This window comes from Ooceraea biroi, chromosome 3, assembly GCF_003672135.1.
Source record: "Ooceraea biroi isolate clonal line C1 chromosome 3, Obir_v5.4, whole genome shotgun sequence".
Taxonomy (NCBI): domain Eukaryota; kingdom Metazoa; phylum Arthropoda; class Insecta; order Hymenoptera; family Formicidae; genus Ooceraea; species Ooceraea biroi.
Window position 1 is genome coordinate 9,540,616 of NC_039508.1, and position 21,427 is coordinate 9,562,042.

General features: G+C 35.5%; 1 protein-coding gene and 1 long non-coding RNA gene across 2 annotated transcripts in view; one reads left to right on the top strand and one right to left on the bottom strand.

The window, feature by feature from the left end:
- Positions 1 to 21,427, bottom strand: part of LOC105276843 (lachesin) — a 215,377-nt gene that overhangs the window by 70,767 nt on the left and 123,183 nt on the right. The gene's annotated exons all lie outside the window — the stretch shown is intronic.
- LOC105276842 lies at positions 2,926 to 11,662 on the top strand. Its single transcript, XR_893470.3, has 2 exons — positions 2,926 to 7,808; positions 7,942 to 11,662. It is a non-coding gene; the product is annotated as an uncharacterized LOC105276842 (long non-coding RNA).

The window sequence follows — 21,427 nt, forward strand, 5'->3', positions numbered from 1 at the left end:
GATAGTGAAATGCGATTCGCGCACGAGCCAAGCCTGGCCCGGAGAATATGCGCAAATTACCTCGTTGCTGCTTCACGAATGGTTAAGATAGTCTAATTGCTCTGTTTCCACTAACGCCACATTACCAATTTAAACTGGGCCGCGTTGTAGACCGAGGTCGAGGGAATGGTAAAATTTACGTACGTTTACTTGACGAATGCGCGAATGGGCGCGCTACTTTTGCACGTTAACGTCAATTAAAATGTTTCGCCGTTACGGCGTAACGTAGCGTAATCTGCGCTTCTTTGTTGCGCAAGTGAGATATACGCCGACTAATTACACTTTATCACCTTTGTCATTTTCCACATATTCAACTTTGGAAACGCCGCGCCATTATCTTATCGCGCGTATATATATTGCATCAAGGAACAATTCGTAAAACTGTGGCAAAACAGCCAACAACTGGCAGCTTTCATGGACGCGATAGCGTTTCACGGGGTAGTCGGGGTTCTTTTCAGTGTGCCGTCAGGCCATGCCCGCTTGTAAAGGTGCTACAAATCGCACAAAAGAACCGCAAGCGATCATTTAGCGCGGTTTCCGCGCCGGCGTCCGTTATCATCAGTAATTTTTCATCCGAGATTTCCACCCCTCCTCTCTCTCTCTCTCTCTCTGCTGTCTATCTTCGTCCCTCTCTTTCTCTCCTCTCGTATGAATTTGACTGTGTCATTACGATCCCAACCCCGCACGTATTCCACGGTACCGACGCCATCTTCAGTCTCGACCCTCTTAACTGTCTTCATTCCCAAGCAGCTCCTTCCCTCCCCGCGAATCTCTAATCCGAGCAAGATGTTGCTCTTCCTCTCTCTCCGCCGCCGTCTAAAACGAAGGCAGTCTAACGACTCTTGAGAAGATTGGCGGGAGTAAAACGAAAGGGAAGTAATTACTAATCTTTAGAATAATCATTTGCGCTCCCGGCTATGATGCGATCACGCGCGGGCCCGCCCGCTTTAAAACTCCATCTAACCGGGATGACACTTGAGCGATTCATATAAGAACTGGCAAACAATTTCCAAATAGCTTCGCTGAAAAAACCAAGTTCGGAAAAAACACGTGGCGGTGCACGCGTTCACCCGCGCCTTTAGATTTTCAGCAGTTTTAAATGTAACACATTTTGCACGTTTGTCGGAATACGCAAATCCGTTTATTATAAATTCTACTAAATTCCAGCAGTTTTGTTTACGTTTCTGCAGACTGTTTTTTTATAGCTCATATGAATTTATATTTCGAATTCTTTAATTCTATCAATAAACGATTCAAGACTATCATAATACTGGATTATACAATACATGTATAGGATGTCCCAAATTTAAACGTCAAAACTTTGGAAGCGTGGAGAATCGATAAGCTAAGAAAAAAAGGTCCTTTAGAGATTTGTTTCGTTCTAGAGAAAATCACAAACACCGAAAAAGATGTTTTCACCATAAAATGTAAAATAACACTAAAATTATTAAATTTATGAAAAAATACCACGAAATAAAAACAGTAGAGCATGCAACTAAGAAAAGAGAGTGGATTAGAATCCTCTTGAAGGAAGATTAGAGAATCGTAAATAACCACAGGATTATTGTACCCTGTTAACATTAGTTTGTTTACATTTTTCTATTTCTCCTATGAATTATTCAGTTACTTATAAAAAGTCAGCTAGCTAATTAGCTGTCAGTGTTAGAGGCAATGCTTGCATTGTTGCAAGAAGTCAACATTTTATACAATTCGTTCATTAAGCAAAACATGAATAAATAAATAAATACGATAAGATATAAACGTAAGTGTAAAATAAAAACATTTTTTTATTTTGTAAGATATTCTCCAAAACAAAGCGAGCAAATCTTTAAAGCATTGTTGTTCTTAGTCTATCGATATCCTCTAGACGCTCCCGAAGCTTTAATATTTAAATTCGAGACACTCTGTATATTTTTATAGTTAGACTGCCATGATTATTTTTCTTCCATGTTTTTCCTTCCGTATTATGTTTTTTTAATGTAATAGTTACATCTTGGTAATTATTTTTTTATTCTTCTTTTATTTTTTAAATCTTCTATATAAAATTTATTTTTTTCTAAAAATCGTAACCAGCAGTTTCCAGTAAAATACTATTTTTATAGTTGTTTAAACAGTCTTAAAAATAATTTGATTTACAGCCTATTTCACATGTGTAGACTCAATTTGTAGAAAACTGATATACAAACAAAACTACAACTACATGTTTTTACGTAAGTAAGTATAAGACTGATCATTGTGCAATCTTGCAAGAACCTTTTATGACATTTTTAATACAATTAGGTTTAATAACTGCATAATTTATATGTTTACATAATTTGTATACCAATAGTATTAACATTTAATATTAACATTAAATCTGTGTGTAATCTTGATGTTAAAGTGCAAATCTGTCTACGTACGAAGTATTTTTCTTTAAAAAATAATTATATCTAAATAAATTTAAAATAAACTTGAAATATATTACATCACAGAATTTGTAAAAGATACGCAGGGGGTCTACCGCACTTCAAAAAAGTGTACACCTATTGCCGAAAACGGTAATAAGTTCCTCATTTCTGCAGTTATTACCTTTGTTTCCTATATTGCCCAAATATTGCTTTTATTACCGTTATTAATTAAGTATTACCGTTACATTGCCGTTATTGCCAAATATTGTGCATATATTTCCTTATTTCTGAAGCTATTGCTTTCTATTTTCAAGAAAAAGAGAGTTAGAAAAGTATGAAAATTTGCATTTTAAATATGAAAGAATCAAAATTTTTTAATTTTTAAAAGCAATAATCATCAAAACTCGAATTTTTACATTATTTTTCATGTAATCTTTTGGCATTATTTTTTATATTTGGCATTATTTTTATACTTGGCATTATTTTACAAACAATTTATGTTTTTATTCATACTGCTTTCTTGCTTATAAAACAAATACAATTTCTAGATTGTACTTTATATTATAAAATTTACAAGTATATGTCGCAAAGCTCCGGGGTAAGAGAGAGAAAGATATATGAGCGCCGCTTTAGACACAGACGACAGTCGAATACGAAATATATTTTCAGTAATATTGCCATCGACGATTGTACGTCATCTATTCGATTTGTCTATCGCTGATGCACGCAAGGCAGATTCATCTTCAGGTACCTGCTCTGAATAGGCGAGAATTGTATGACGCAGCGACGAAAAAGTTATGCGTGAATACTTGCGTTTGACAATACATATATTGGTAAAATACACGCACGAATCCAATCACAAAACTGATCAACCGCGTACAATTTTGTGCATATTTCCATAACAACGGCAACAGTAGCAGCAGCAGCAGCAGCAGCAGCAACAACAGAAATAGCAAAACAAAATAATAATAACAACAATAACAAATAATAATAAGTCATTAACATTAAGTTCTCCGGATCGCGTCTAGGCGATTAATCAAACTACACATAATATTTATGGCACCACAACATAGCTTGTCATGTATAAATTTCATAATAGAATAAGCAGTCTTTAAAAAATAAAAAACAAAATTCTCCAAAACATCTGCATTGAATTATATCGTCATCTAGACACGATCCGGATTACTGAGTTAATGATCTATTATAATATAAAATCAAAATTAATATTCCTTATAATATTAATAAACGCGGGCTCTAAGGCTAAAATTCTATTAACGCTGCTGTCGTTTGTACGTGAGTCTTACTGAAATTACGGCACGAGAAGGATTATATATAATTTTTTTACTTTTGAACCGTTTCGAGCGAGCTTTTACATTACATGCAAAACGCAAAAAGGCGCGAAAGAGAGGGCGTCTTTACGAAGGAGAAGGGCGTGTCGGTATTTTCTGCCTTTTCCCTCTCTTTCTCTCTGTTTTCTTTTTCAAGGCAGCGAATTAATGCACATGCCATAAAGTACACTCCTGCAGAAGAAGCCACCCGTTCGACTTTACGTTTTCTCGATAGAGCTACAAAACTGAACGCGCCGATACGTACGTAAGATGGGAAAGTTAAAAGTTGCTTGCAGGATCGAGAATCTGCTAATACTTTCAGCTTCTCTTTATACTGTAAATAAATAATACTTTTATTTTTTTACCTCGAATATAATATCTCGCACGATATATCGCCACCCAACAATATTATATTACCATCATATCATTGATGCCATTATTTAATCTGCGATTATCAAGGTGTATTGATTTTTGTTTGAAGTTTACTTGCAAATGAGCAAAATGTGTGATCAAAGCGGAAGAGGAATGATCGATTAGAAATTAAGCTCGTTCTTCAAGTACGTGAGACACTTGGTAGCACCACCTTGTTGATGGCTAAAATCTAATCAAATTTCCTAAATATTGACCACTTTATCGAGCTGATCTCATTTGATTTGGCTGAGAAAATCACTACTCGCTGAATTTGCAACGTACCGTTTGAGCAATTAATAGCAATTAATCACAGTTAATAACCCTAATGCGATGAGTATTGCTTTTAATCTATTATTCATTGTACATCTTGCAAGCAATTAAATTTATGGTCGGATGGCAAGACTATAGTGAGCATGTACGCATGTGTCGCATTATAAATCAATATATGCTAATACCGTGTTTCATGATACGCATTTCAACTTGTTTCGACGGTACACGACGATACATACATCAACTAATCAACTCGACATGATACGAAAATTATGTCATGTATATCATATTTAGCGCAAGCGTTACATTTGATATGGTTATAAGTTATTCCATGCGTGCGACTGATACGCAGGATATGATCAGACTATGAAGTTATGTCACCGATGCATTGTCAATGGTGGGATGATTTCAACTTTACACCATACGGATTTACCGTATCTCGCAAACCCCTCTCGCAAAATGGAACGTGTTTCAACATCTTGCACCGTTGAAATTGTTTGTTTCATCTCAACCCATTTATGGCAAAAACAACATTTTTTACAACATTTAATATTTCTATGATTTATGAGATTTACAGACTCTAGTATCACGCATTTGGTAATGGTTCAAAAAAGCACTACAAAATCATGCAACATTATACAGTATGTATAAAACAAAGATATGTATGAATGATATAATGTTTAGTTTTTAATTTTTTAATATTAGTCATATATAAAAATATTAAGTTTTCTGTGTATTTAACATTTATAACGTACAGTTCTAAACTAATATATCTACACAGAAAAAAAGTTGTGTTAATGTAATAAAGTAAACTTTATCGGAACAATCGGGCCCAAACTTTTGACTGACTTAACATATCATAATATATACCATTTTCCATGTGTATTTTATTATTTATAATTATTGTAATTTTCAAATAAAATCAAACCGCAAAATACTAGTCTTCACGATGTCTGCTCATCCGATAAAACATGCTGCGCGCGCGCGAAACTGATACCTCTGTCAACATACAGAAAAATCCCACTACGTGTCAGGTCCTTATCAAATTCCACGGACATTGACAGTATAAATGCGTCTCCGGCGGAGGATTCACAGTCTCGTTGTGACAACACGTAAGAAATGTAGTTTGCCCGAGTGGACAATGACTGCTTCGGTAGTCGAGGCACGTATCGCGCGCGCCGAAGGAACATCGCAGCCGCTTCATTCTCGACGAGGACGAATGAATCGAGAGACGCTTGACATTACAATTATCGGATGAACGTGGCGCGGGCACCGTTGCGTCCGTCTTAAATCAAAGAAAATGGATGACGTGCACTGCTGGAGGAACCACGGCGATTAGCCGAGAACATTCTGTGATTTATGACGCCAGAAAGGACGCAGGCGAAACGAATCTTCTGATGGCTCTGATAAAATAAAGATACCCGTGCCAGAACAAAATATTCAATGGTTTCACACGCATACACACACACACACACACACACACCTCTTGGATATGATCAATGAGAAACGAAGAAACTAACAGCAAGTAATAAAGGATTTTTGAAGAAACTAACGTTGCCTTTCAATATAAGTAAGTATGCAATTTGTTTCCCAATATACCAGGGTAGATTGAAAAGTTTCCGACCTGACTAAGAAAAAAAACATTTTTTTGAGCTAAATGAAATTTATTTCTCAAAAAGTCTCCCTTCGACTTCAATACACTTGGTCCAGCGCATTTTTCAAGACCTGTCATTCCTTCAGTAGAATAACTTTTGTTTAAATCCGAAAAATAGTCATTAACGGCACTTATAACTTCAGCATCCGACGAACACTTTGTCCCAGATAGCCATTTTTTTTAAATTTGGAAACAGGAAAAAATCGCACGGGGCCAAATCTGAAGAGTACGGTGGATGTGGAATTAATTCGTACTTCAGTTCATACAATTTCGCCATCGCAATTGCTAATTTGTGCACCGATTTCCTATTTCTCCATTGTTGACAAACTGTAACTTTGAAGGGCTGTCAGAAACAAATGAATCGCTAGAATGACATCAAACTTAGCTCTTTGTGTTTCTTTCACTGTCATCTATTGGACAAGTATTGAAATTTGAGTGAAATCTTGCTCTTTTTCGGTTAGGTTCGGAAACTTTTCAATCTATCCTCGTATTGTACGCAATATTTTCCCAATACATACAACTACAGATGTATCGCCGCGTTATCGAAAGCTAATAAATTATGGACGCTGCGTTGGTAAGTGTAATCAGGTTTACGTGGCCCTTATCACGTTATATTAGATTATTATAATGCGAGACGTATAATTAAACTTGAATGCAATCTGGTACGGCGTACTTTGAAAGCGCCTGAAAGCTCCTGCCGTTGACACCGTGTCCATGAAGGACGCGCAATTGTACGTGCACTTTAACGTGTGTGCATCGGGAGTCGATGTGTATGCCGCGTTAAAGGCTATAACGAGTCCTCGTGTGGCGCGATAATTACAAGCCTCGGGTATCCGCGGAAAGCACGCGCGGATTGCGTTATGACATGATTATTGTAGCTTGGCTCGCCAGCAAGCTGCAGAGTAACATGCCTCGCAATACACTCTTCCGCGATATATCACGTCGCGCGTTCATTTTATGCGCAATTACAACACGTTATAATTTGCCCATGAAAATGTAAAGCGATACAAATCGTTTGGCTTATCGGGTACAAATCGTCACCATCAAATGCGACATTTTCCGCAGCCAAATGAAATAAATATCCCAGCAAATCATGCAAATGAGTAAAGCAGAAATTCGGATATCACAATTCTGGAAATCGTCATACCAAATCCTCCCTTTACCCTTTCAACAAGTTTCTCCGTTGTTTTTTACGATTGGATAATGAACGAAGGATGTACAGCACAACATCAGTGAAACATCTATTCGCCAAAGTGTCTTGACTTTGGCACTGACACAATTTTATATATATATATATATATATACAATTTACGTATTTTGAGATTCGACTTTATAGAATGTAGAAAAGCAATTGAGATGTAACAGGAGATAATGTGACATCTCTCTCTCTCTCTCTCTCTGAAAGCGCAATTTCTGCGATACTCAACTGACAGGGTCAAATACTGATAAAGATCGTTATAACAATTATGCACGCATGCAAGCAGATTGCGTTATGACATGATTATTATGGGTGTGGGTCCTGGTGCTGGTGTAACGGCGCAGTTACAATACACTCCCCAGTAATACGTCAAGCCATACGTCTACTCCATGTGCTGGTGCATACTGGCTACGCGACATGCAACTGCTCTCCCTCTCTTGGAGTACGGACGTCGGATGGAGAGAATGAGAAATGCACAGACGCGAGTTTGCTCGATGAACAGGATGAAAGAGATGAGAAAGGTAACTTTAATGCACGCGTACACTAGACAAATTTCCCAGCTATTTCTTCCGTAGAGTTCAGTATTAGCTTTTCTATACAATTTTGATTAGTATGCTCTTACAATGTAATTAATTATCGTATTCGCTTTTTCAGGTCTTATAAACACGTACAAGGTAATATCGCTCATGTTTTGCTTCAAGTAGCAATGTGCAACAGTGCAACAGTCTTTGTCAGTGTGTCTAATTGATAGAGATATGAGAATTTTTATTTAATGTTGCAAATGTTGTATTATTTTCAAAGGTATCTGTATAATAACGCAAATTTAAAAATCACTCGTCCTTAAAAATTGAATCAAGATCGATCCAATAATTTCAAATATTATTGTAAATATTTATTTAGAATGCATTATCATTTATGCTTTCTTAATAAAATGGGTGATGAGACAAGAAAACAGTATGAAATGAGTGTTTGTAACAAATCGAATCGATTTATTTATAAAATTAGCATAAGGATCCTATGCTTCATGAGAAATGATGCTTTGGGTTAGGTTAGTTTCTCTGAGCGTAACGACGCAAGGTGAAAAGCGGATTTCTCCCTCCGTCGCTCACGCGTTTTCTGTGATAATTCATACAGAAATGAACGCCGTCTTATATTGCAATCGATCAGTGTTAAGATTTATTCTGTTAACAACTTTTCAGTAAACAATGAGTGGCAACTAAAATTTTTTTTAAATTAGTCAAAGCCATATCCTTGACAATATATGTCAAGATCATTGAATAAGGTCGCCTCCAATCTTAACATTTACCGGGATTTTTTTTGTATCGTCGACCTACTTGTCCCCTTTATTTATTCTTATTTTATCGCGTGTCGTTGATGACAAACTAAGGAGCTGCTGCACTTTCCATTTGCAAGTGCGAAGTGAAATGTAGGACACTCGGAGGACTGAAATGAAAAGATATCGGTGACTGGGGGACTAGAATCCATGAGATTCTATGATTTTATCACAATAACGTTACTTCCCGCTATTCCTCCAAGCTAGGAAATAACTTTTACTTTGCGCACACCTTGAGAGAAATGCTATAAAATACTATCACCTTTTCAATAATTGAAATATTGAAAAAGCACGGACATAAGAGCAATTCCAGATTCCATATTTTTTTCTGCGCGTAACCATGTAAAATCTACGCAAATCTACAATGATGGTGCGAATAAATAATCTGTTTCCGATAAAACGAGGTATGAGTAATCGTATTAGTGTACCACGTTTCTATAATTTTCCGCGTCAGTGGGTTAAACGGTAATGACGGCACGCATGCATGTGTGTATTAAGGCAGGCGGAACGTGGGCTAATTCGCGGTATGCAAGCTCATAAAAATTCAACGCCACTCGGAATTCATACGCGTCGTCGCGCCGCGGTGTGCCGTGTCGTCTCGATGCGGTGCAGCACGACCGCATTTAAAAAGGGCAAACAAAAGCAGCATCCACCGGGCACACCGCTGCACTGCATCTCCGTCCTCTCTCGAAGGATGGAGTAACACGGCGTTCCGTACTTGCCGCGTGTGCAGCTCCAGAGAGAATTATACATGGCGGAATGCGCTGTCCGCGTTCGTTTTCGAACAAGCGAGTCGCCTGAATCGAGACGAAAAATCTATCTTTTGTCTGTCTCTCGTCTTGTCGCCTTTAGATCAGACAAATCCCACAAGAAATCTAATTACTGAAGGATCACTACATATATGTATAATGAAGAAGTAGAAACAGACATATTGTGCAGTTAATTTGAGTAATGATAAAAAGAATCTGATTGAAAAGTGATTCCGTAATGCACTTGTTTGTGATCCCATGCACGCAGATGTATGAGCCACACGTCCAGATTCTGCACGTCTTTCAACGAAGCTGCCCGACGTGCCGAGATCAAAAACACTGTTTCGAGCTTTCAAGGCTTTTCAACCTCGAGCTTTCGAGCTTAACTACCGGCACATCACTATGCGCACTTCACCGTCACGTATCACAGAAACCATAAGGACCGAAAACAACTTTGTTTCTCTGTACATGTTGAAACTCTACAGCTATGATTACGGCTTTCGCGTATACATCAATATAATTAGTATCATTGGTTTAGTTAAAATTATGTTATGCAACATTGCGTGCGTATAAATCTGATTTATTTATTTTATAACAGTTTACTTTTAAGTGATTTTGTGTCACGGTACTTTTCTTTTCTACTTTCTTTAATTCTACTTTCTTTAATTGTGCGTCTTTTAACATGTTCTTAATTTAACAGTATTGGGCATTTCCTAGCCAAACATTTTTATATTACCGCGAAAGAGCAGAGGAATACTGTTGCAGCTAAAGATAAGTTTATTTTCTTTGCTATTGTGCTTTTATGTACCTTACAAGCGAGCACATTCATACATCACATTTTCTGTACGTTTCAAATTGATATAGACTTGTAGAGTGTCGGAAAACGTGATACACATATCTCGTTATACAAATGTGATGAGGAATTTAAAGATGCGAAATATCGTATCAAAACTCAACAGTTCAGGAAATATTTTGTCACAAAATAAATGTCAAAATACTTCTTGGATCGGAAAACATTTGAAAAGTTTTAAAATATTCAGTACACTTTGCGACCATAATTATCCTTACTGTTTTCGCAAATTCAGAAATTTGTATAAAAACAAAGTTTAATAGACATTTCCTGATTTTCTGATTTATCCGCATATAATAATATCATTTTCATACTGTGCTTCGTCATGCCAGTTTAATATGCATCTAAATTATACATATCTTTAAGAAAACAAACTTCTAACAAATTGAAAAATTTTAACAGAATTATAAATCAGATGTGTAAATGATATTTGAGAACAATTTTTTTTCTGGATCGTTCATATTATTTAAATAAAAGGTTATTAATTATAATCATAAAAATATTACATGTGTATGTATAAAATGTCTTACTAATTTTTTTTACGATGGTTCTTGACCCCATTTTTCAAACTAAATAAATTCTAATAACATTCTTTTCCGACATCAACTATACATTACAGTTTTAATTTACATAAATAATAATTTTTCTTCGAAAAATACTTATTTGCAAGATAAAATATTATAATATTGATGAAATTATCTATTCCATGTGTTATCAGTATTATTACAAAAAGCTGCAGATATGCATATTAATTATACAAAGAGCATAAAATTATACTCTAATGATGATTATTATTACATTAAATATATTTAAAACAAACTATAAACTAATTATAACGCCAATAATATATTTATTATTAGTAACAAAAATATGTGGTTATATCGTAAAAAAAGTATCGCACTAAAATTTGTTCTAATAATATAACGCAGAATTTCCGATATTCCAAGTTACACGGAAACCTCGTTTACGTGTATTTCCTAGCGTTCCTATTTGCATTATCCGGATTGTATTAGTGCTGCATAAATTTTCAATTTTCTCTGAAATAAACAATTGCTGACGATATGCGTTATACAATAAAAATAATTCTTCATAGACTATCTGACACATACGTGATATTTGCAAGAAAGAAATGTTTAATGTGATGCAACGTCTGCCTATTCACTAATTAAGTTTTTATTATACGGAAAAAACTGCACATCCATGTTCTCTCTATTTATGTATTTCCTGAGCTATGTTGGACACAAAAAATATCAATCACAGCAACTGTGTAAAAGGTGACAAAATTATTCTATGTCATTCAATTATTTCGTCACATTTAGTAAACCGAAAACGGAAAAAGGTAATTTCTTCTGGTAAAACTATATAAAAACTATTTGACCTGATTGCCTGGTGAAATATAGTATGCGTGATCCATCAAGGCAAGAAATAAAAAACTATAAATATGAAGAGACTGCAAAAATAAAGATAGAAAAGTATAGAGTACTATGTGATTTCTTTCTAAATTTGCTCTTCTTGAAAAAGGAAATTAATTTAAATTTTACCTTCTCAGATTTAGGATGATAAGGTAAGATAAATTTTTTTAATTTCTTAACACGCGCATCAATTGTATTATTATTGACTGTCTTGGATTGTGAAAGCGTTGAAACGTACATTATTGCACTATCCTCCATTTTGATAAACTGCAAGATTAAACTGTGGGATAAATAGAAACGGATTTTTTGGGCAGTTTTAGCCCTCAGCATATGGCGGAGTAAATTTTTTGAGAGGTGAAATATTTTATTTATCGCCCACAAAAGTAGGTCCGTAATCTAACTTTAAACTCTCTCAAACGCTTAATATAGCCAGTAACTTTAACAGAATCTTAACTCGCGACTTTAATGTCGAAGCTTTAAAAATTACGAAGAACAGTAACTTTCGAAGAAATTACGATAGACGGAAAATCATTACATTTTTCGTGGAAAGACATTTTTCGTTCCGTTTAAAAGTGTTCGTATTATTATACATGAGATTTTTTGCATAATCAGAATATAATGCTTAATTCAGCTTAATTTTAATTAACTCTTGAATGCATTTGTGAGTTCTAAAAATAATTTCTCGATATTGTGCCGCGCGCGAAGCATTGGCAGAAAAGAGGAGGAGATAAATAATGCAAAAATAGGACGATGAAAATGTACGATTTGTTCTGTGAAATATTCGGTCGGATACGATTCAATTTTGCATTGAACTAAACTGAAATAACATTCTTCGATTGTCCCTTTAATCCCTTTGACTGCGGGGCATCTAAAACTAAAACACTTGCTGTGCGCAGCTGATGGTGAGCTAATTGCCGTGATGCATGGACTATTTTCGCGAGTTGTCACAAGCCGTTCATGAATTGCATAAAAAGTCATTGCAGTCAACAGTCATCGTCTTCTTAACAGTTTGGACAATGCAGACAATTAAGATCATTTGCAAGCTAAAAAAAGCGAGCATTTAAAAGAACCAATGAACGTTTTCCTCAAGCGCCAACAGATGTCAACAGCAATGAAAGAGTCAAATAACCATGTCACATGAACATGAACTAGTGCCCAGCGTTTTCCCTTTATAATTAAGAAAAAAAATAACCATGTAAATCGCAAAATGTCACTCTTTATGAATGTAAACTCGACAATCGCCCAAACGGTAAAGTGATGTCAAGACTATAGCCTAAAAATGTCTATAGACTAAAAATAGATGTCATTACGTCTTCTGACGTCACTCTGTTATTAGGCAAGTATACATGATGGTCTTTTGTTTTCCACATGAAGCGTACGATATATTTATATTTACGAGGTACTTTATTCAATACAATATTTCTCTTGTGAATTGGATTTTATTTTTACAGTTCAATTCCGATATTTATAACAATTATATCGTACGTAATATCATGTCGGCGGGTCTTCCACGTTGCACCTCTTCGCATCGTTCGTGCACATGAGCTATTGGGCGGGTGAAGAAAAAGGGAAGAAGAAGCGAGGAAGAAGGGAGAAGGAGGGATAGGCCAGTGAGACACGTTAATGAGTTTTTCGAGGGACGTGCCGAGCGCAGAGACGATCGACAAGAGGCGGGAATTAGAGGTGCGAGAAAGCCACGAGGTAGGGTCGTCTGGCAACAAAAGAGGAAAAAAGCGAAAAGGCACTGGAGAAGAGAGAACGAGAGGAAGAAGCTAGTGACATCGAGGGAAGCGGGGACTGGCTCAAGAGATCGATTCTCCAGTTTAAAATTTAAATAAACGCCAGCTCGCGTAGCCGATAAGGCCCTACTTCGCAATAAACGCGCGCGAACCCCTCTCGTTTCAGTTGCAATCTTTCTTTCTATCGCCGCACACGGCTGGATTACTTGCGCGGAAAATCCGGTAACACTCAAGCGAGATCTCAACGTCATTCGAAAATTTCATCGTCATTGCATTAATAAAGACATCGAATTTTTTTAGTAATTTTCATAATGTTTTATAGCAGCGCCAATAAATAATGTCGAATGTTATACGCTATTCATATTCTGGTTACATAACATTTGGTTACACTAATTCTTTTTAAGAATTCACATGAGTGGAATATTACGTGTACATTACTTGTAATTACATTACTTGTTATATTGCTGTTCCCAAATAGTAAAGTGACGTTAGAAGACAACATAATTACATGGTTATGTCATCTTTTGATGTTACCTTGCAACTTGGATTACATTTTAATTTATAGCAACAATCTAATTCTTATATAACTGTGTTTGCTAGGATGATAGTAATGAGATACTTTATTATATGATTCCGATGATGGCACGCTGGGCTGCCTTTGCAGAGATAGTTTTGCATTACTGCATAAAATAAAAAAATATAAGTTAGCTTAAATAACATGTAGGAACTCGAGTTAGTAAATACAACTTAAAGGAAGTAAGATTAGTATAGGTACTGCGCCGTCGGTTTGGCGATTGAACCAATCAGGAGCTCAATATAGATTCACGCGTGCGCTTGAGTGGCGTTAATGCGCAATTAGCGAGATCTAGATTCGACGGAATAATTGTTTCGAAGGGTCGAGATCGAGACAGCAAAGGGTCGGTTGTCGAGGCGATATTCATGGTTATTCATGGCAAAGATATCCGTCCGTCGATTTGATTAGATGTCCGTTCGTATAAATCATTTGTATTTCTGAGTCTACTTTAAGTCACTGAATGATAAATGAATCACTCGGTTAATCCTATTGGTTGATTGATTAAATTAATTGCGCCGTGAAGTCTATTCAAGAATACGTTTTTATTCTCACTATCGCCTTGATTCTGCAACTTATTAGAGAAAAAAGTGCTGTTGCACAATTCATCGGTCGATGTATCAACCATTATTTAATTCAAAAGTGGGACATGTCGTAGAATAGTATCTCATGTCAGTAATGATGCAGTTGGTATTTCGAATTTGATTTTACTAAATGGAATACTTACGAAACTACAGTGTCGCATAAAATAAAGCAGATTAATATATGAGAAGATATCTTTTTTATATAATATCGCAAGTATTATATTATAATATGTACTTTTGAAATGCTGAATCAATAGTCCGAGAATAGAAGGGAATGATCAGATTTGCAACAATTTGTTGCAATATATATGACAATTAATTTGAAATTTATCAATAAATTCGCGAGAGTTATGAAATCGCATTTTCGTTGGTTGGAAAAGCGAATGATTTCCAGGCTTTACTCGGATAAACCGAAATCAATGGATTCAAATGCCGATCTGTAATATCGACGCCCACGTGGCGTGCGCTCCAAGCAGAATTCCAATTTCCTCGGGCGTCGGACAATTAAATTACAATCGGCAAACACGATAAGCACGATCGTTCCGATCAGAATGGATGTTGCAGAGTAGCATCGTTTAAATCAAAATGTCGGGCCCTTTTCGAAAAAAGGAACAAATAAAAACTCTGTCATCGTTTGTCGATGTAGATCAACACTTTTATTGTAAGAGTTGAATCTGTTTTTTGCGCGTCATCAGCCTAGTTTTATGGATAAATAATAGAAGAAAGACGCCGAAACTGACATCCTAAAGAAGCGTACCTCTATTTCTCAGAAAGTAAATGTTACATTTTATCAAAACTAATATCAACGCGATCTATTTAGTTAGTTAACGTATTAAGAACTCATAGTTTATATATTTCTTGTTTGTTTATATGCTAAATGAGCTTATATCGAGTTCTTCAAGTTTAAAAGTTTTTTTTCTATAAGTTTCCTATAAGCTCTCTGACAAATTATGTAGAGAACGATAATTAAACATACGATAGTTATCTTTTTAAAATCAAGTTCTCTTTTATAATATCAAGTTCTTCTATATACTTGTAGCTTTCTAAAAATATTTTATTTTTATTTTTATCTTTATTACTCTTTTACGGCACGATTTCAAAGATTTAGAATTTAAAGTTGAGAGTTTGCCGTAATCCGACATACTCTATCTATGCGATACGTGCGCGATCAACATAACTTAATTTCGATCCTTGACAGAATACATGATGTTTAACATGAATTTTTATTTTTGTCATTGCATATGTGTTTTGTATATTAGTACATAAGTATTTTTATATATACTATTATTATTATATAAATACTGTTATAAATACTATTGAAATATTAAATTTTTAATAAATTTATTTATTAATTATTTATTATGGAACCGCGCGCGCGCAAAGTTTTATTTCAAGCTTTAAGTTAAGAGATAATCACCAAAACAAAATGTTGGTTTTAGCGTCTTTCCTCCTACCTATTATATGTACATAACTTGTGCAATACCATATAATTGATACTGTGTAACACTCCGAAACATTGCTATGCATTTTCGAAGAGTCGTAAATATTTGACAAATTTTCTGGACAAATTTCTATCCTTGTACACGGATTTCCCGTGGAAAATCGTTTAGTGAGGAATGCGAAAGGGCGATGGAAGCACTTTTTAACCGACTTCAAAAAAGGAGGAGGTTCTCAATTCGACTGTATTTTTTTTTTATGTATGTTAACGCATATTTCCGGCATTTATTAATCAAACGACAATTTTCTAAAATCAACATTTAGATAATTTCAGACTTCACATATCCTCTCGCGCGTAATCGAGACAAACAGTATTCTCGCTATTATGCCGCTCAGGTTTACACCACTCAAGCTAGAAAAGCGTAACAATGGAACTGGGAACTGAAACACTCATGGCGGACAAATTGGCTACCCTTTTTGCGTGATACCGTTGCATTTATCGGAAAAATTAAGTTATTATCTATTTCGTCTTTTTAACACACACACACACAGAGTTTAGAGGTATAGCCAGTGAAACTATTGGCAATTATACCACCTAACTTAACCTAACCACAGGTTTAGTAGTAACATCCGATTTTCCGGCGGTAATTTCAGCATCATGGCGCGCGGCAGTGACGATGGCCACCTTTACGTAATTCCATTTCTGAGTTTGCAGGTAGCTTAATTTTTGCTGTAACACGTCTGTCGTTGCGCGCGCTTCGCTCCAGCGCTTTCCGTGGAGATACGGCACGGATTTTTCTCGTTGCTGATTTTAATAACAGATTGCTACTGGAAGCTAGGCGGGGGGGAGGGGAGGGAGGGGGGAGAGCACAGGGATGTTAGCGCTGGAGCCCGAGGGACCGGGAGAGCAAGACGAGAGCAAGAGAGAGAGGGAGGATCTTGAGTCACTGCTTATACGTGACTACGGCGGAGCCACCGCCACCGTCGCCGTCTCTACTGCCCCTTTTGCCACCTCCGATATCACCCCTCAGCATTCTCAGCAATGTTTCACAGTTACATTCTCTCCAAATGCGATACCTATACTCACCCACACCAACGGGCGGACACATTCGAATAAATTAGAACGATTCTTTTCGTGACCTGCAACCTCATTTCGCTATCGTTTTCCACCGTCTGAAAAAAAACGCTTCGGTGACGGTAAGGACGATAAATAAAATTAGCGTGATCCGTGACAAATCGCGCCGCACGTACTCGCGTATGAATCCTAAACATTGTATTACGTCACGTAAATATTAAATAGGCGCAAATTAATTCGATGCTCTTTTTTTGAAGAAATTGAACCTTTTTTTCAGTTGCCCGAGAGATGGAGAAAAGTGTTGAAAAATAATGGGAAATATTTCAAAGATTAACATGTTTATTATTTAACAAGGAAAGATGTATTATTAAATCGATCATAACTGGTAATAATTCGACAAGATGGTCAGTCTTAATTCACAAATTGTTAGACTGGATGGTACGTCTTAAATAATATTAAGGAGTATCATTTTCATTCAAATCCGAGTTTCTGCGCGCCAACAGGATTCGTCAGTCTTAAAACGCGGAATGTTTGCTGAAAGGCAACCTCACATTGAATAGAATCAATTAAACAATTAAAAACCGACTGTGAAAAATATCACCCTAGCCAGAAACTCGGATTTGAATGAAAATGATACTCCTTAGTATTATTTAAGATCGATTTAATAATACATCTTTCCTTGTTAATATTCCTCTGGCGAATCATAGTAAAAGTATATATATATATATATATATGTTTATTATTTCTTTGTAAATAAGTGGCTGTTAAGTACACACACGCGCGCGCGCACATACATATCTATGAATAACTACAAGTATATGTATCATATTTTTTTAAATATAAAAATATCTGCAACTCGCGGAAGCAAAACGAAATACGTATCATTGTACATGTATAGGAACTTTTTTTGATCGACTGTCAATTAAATCTCCGTGATGCCGAATCTACCTCTGCAATATACCCCACGTATTAAAAAAGTTACGCTCGATATAATAAAATTGGATATTTACACAGTCGCAAATAATAGACAAACGGACGGACTAAATAAAGCTGGAAATTAAGTTCTCCGGGCATTCTCCTCGTTTAGTTCAACCTGCATTAAAAAGCCTTTCGAGTATGCTCAATCGAGAGAGTTTTTTTTCTGACAACGTCGCTAAATATTATGAAAATCATAGTGCTGAATCTTTTTCTACAGCTTTATTCAAAAATTCTAGTTTACACACTCGCGTTCGCCTTAATGGAAATTTATGCAGAACGCGCTACACGTAATTTCGGCTTTCTCCCCTTCATCAACAAGTCCGTCTGTCCGAGTCGGAAATGGCGACTTTATCATCCTAAATTTGCACTAACTAATGAGAGAGTTGAAAATTATATTCTTTAGCTGCATGTGTTTTTCTGCCAAAAATGATATTCGTTCGTAAGATACGCGTATCATTTCATATTTCTCCGAAATTAAAGCGCTAAATAAAGATATACTTTAATGCGGAATTATTGCAGGGAGAACTCGAATTAAAATTACAAAACCATCAGTAATGCAAAAAGGACAAGAAAGAGATGCTGCAATACATAAATATACCCCCAGTATATAACAACGTCAAGATCGAGGCTCAAAGATAAAAGTCGGAGCATTAATGCATTGAGAAAAATGGTTTGATTTTACCAACAAGACATATATCCTAGAATGCATTTTGGTTAAACCAAGCAGATATTCTAGTTATCATGATAGGACTGGACATTTTATAACTAGAACGTTTGATAGATTGTACTATAATCCTGATTCCTTTAGGAATTACCAAATCCCATTTTCTAACAGGCAGATTGGTTGAACCTACCAGATTTCTAATTAATGCAACCAGATTTTTTTCAGTGTGATATCTGTATAAATTGCACGCGTTCTAATTTTACAAATATATAATATACATAGATGAATAAAATGTCTAAATATACACACACACACACACACTGGCCAACCCCTGGAATACCAATACTTGCAGAATATTAATAATTGTACCAACGATCCGGTGTTTGCTTTTCTGTTAGCTGCATTAATGGCTGCAACAAGAGAGTTCAATTGTGTTTACTGAAATTACATTCGCTAGTAAACAAATGCATCGAGTGCAAATGCGACACTGCAATCGTGCTGGCGGTATGCATTCGAGGATGAAAATATTTCACGAGACGTTGTAACCGTAACGACAATATGTTTGACGATTGAACTCTATAATTACCGTACTGCGGTTGCCACATAGGTACGTTACATTGCTAACATTGCATCAAGATTACTACGGGTGAGACCACGGCGACAACAGTGAGCATAAAAGCGTATTCAACATTGCAACAGTTTTTCAAGCCATAAACTCGTAATGTCATCAGGGCAACGAGGTCAGCGCTACGTCTGCAATCTGCCTCAACACATTTAATTAATCTCCGCATAAAAAGCCGTCGAATCACGTTTGTGTCCTTTTCTTTAATCTAGAAATGCCTCGATTGTTTACTAATCATATCCCTGACCAAATTATTATATTTCTTTGTTCCATCTGTCTTAAAATAAATTGTCTCCTTTTCATTAAGTATAAAGATATAAGTAGTATTAAAATCTACGTAAAACATTCTTACCTTCACCTTTCACCTTTCTGTCTGTTTTTTTACATCTAGAAATGTCTTGACTGTTTGCTAATCATAACTATTCCTGATTAAATTACCATCTCTTTGTATCTTTAAAAAAAATGGTTTCTTCTTTTGTTAAATACAAAGATATATATTACGCAAGGAGTGCCGAATGGGACACCTTTCCAAATTGAGCTGAAACTTGATAGGCGATATTATTACGGCATCTAGTACTTATTTATCAATGTCCCATCTTCAGGTTATCAATAGTTAAAAAAATAAAAATAAAATAAACTGAAAATAACTCGATAAATATACCAACACCATATACATTTATTAAATCAAATCCTAACCTAACTCTAACCCTAATTGTGTTTTAGTTTTTTTTAGTTCTTTTTTCATTTATTTTCATTTTTTGCGTGAACAATCGGCGGCTCGAACGAGAGAACGCGCAAATTGCGCCTGACAGCATGACAACCCGAACGGCGTCGTCAGTACGCTGAATCGCTGCATAATCGAACGCGAAGCCTGAATAATAAATAATCTAAAAATAGCCTTACTAAATTAATGAATCTATCATATATAAATTATAGATTTCAATTATAGATTCTAATTATTGTAGATTCTAATATGCATATATATGGAATTATTTTCAATTATAATTTGTTTCTATTTTTATTTTTATCTTTTAAATTATAAAAGACCCGAAGGCAAAGGGAGAGGGGGAGAGAGAGAGAGAGAGAGAGAGAGAGAGAAGACCTTGATAAATGACCATTATACATTATAACAATATCACCTATCAAGTTTCAGCTCAATTGGAAGGATGTCTCCTTTCGAACAACAGTAAGTTATACTGTGCAATCTACATAAACATCTTTAGTTTTAGTATCAAACAAGTCATGTCGCAAAGTGTAAGTTTCTTAGTAATAATAATAATAATAATAATAATAATAGAGGACACACGTTATTGGTGGCACATAAACATCACCAGAGGTACAAATCTGATAGTTATTAAAAAAAAAAACGGTATCGTATTGTATGCGAGGGAAAAGCAAATACTTGTTGGGGGATTTCCTTGTCATATACCAATCGATTTCTGATTATTACAGAAATTCGTGCCGACGTTATTGACCAGTGGAATATTTTGTTGTGAAACGCAAACAAGTTATAATATGAAATGGCTTTGGGTCAATGAAAGAGTCAATATTAAAAGTGTTTCTTCTGAATGAATACAATCGATTCGGGAACGAGAAATTGAACAAAAATATGTTTTATTCAATCAAGATGAAAATTGTACAGTTTATATTTCACAATAAATTTAGTACACTGATGGTTTTAGAACGCATATTCAGGTCTTTTCGATACTGGCTGCTAATCGTTAGTACTGTAGCAATCGTCAGCTAACTAATAAACTAATCCGGTTACGTGCATATACGCGATGGAAAAGTAAGTATAATAATTAAATTATATATCGTAAATAATCTAGAGTGATTATATACCATTTTCACTATTCCCAAAAATTATCGCACATCAAAAACCTGTAATGAGAGTTTGCTTTAATTTTATAGTTTTTATTTGATTACTTAATAATTAACTATTACATTAAAACAAGTTAATCATATCGACAAATGTGGAAAATAGTCTCAAGTAAAAAAAGTATTATTCGCAAAAAACTTTGAATTATCTTTCTTTCTACGAGCAGCACAAGCGAAGCATTTCTGACTTGGTTAATGTAAACAAACATTTGTAAAATTAAATATTCACTGGCATTACTTTACTCATA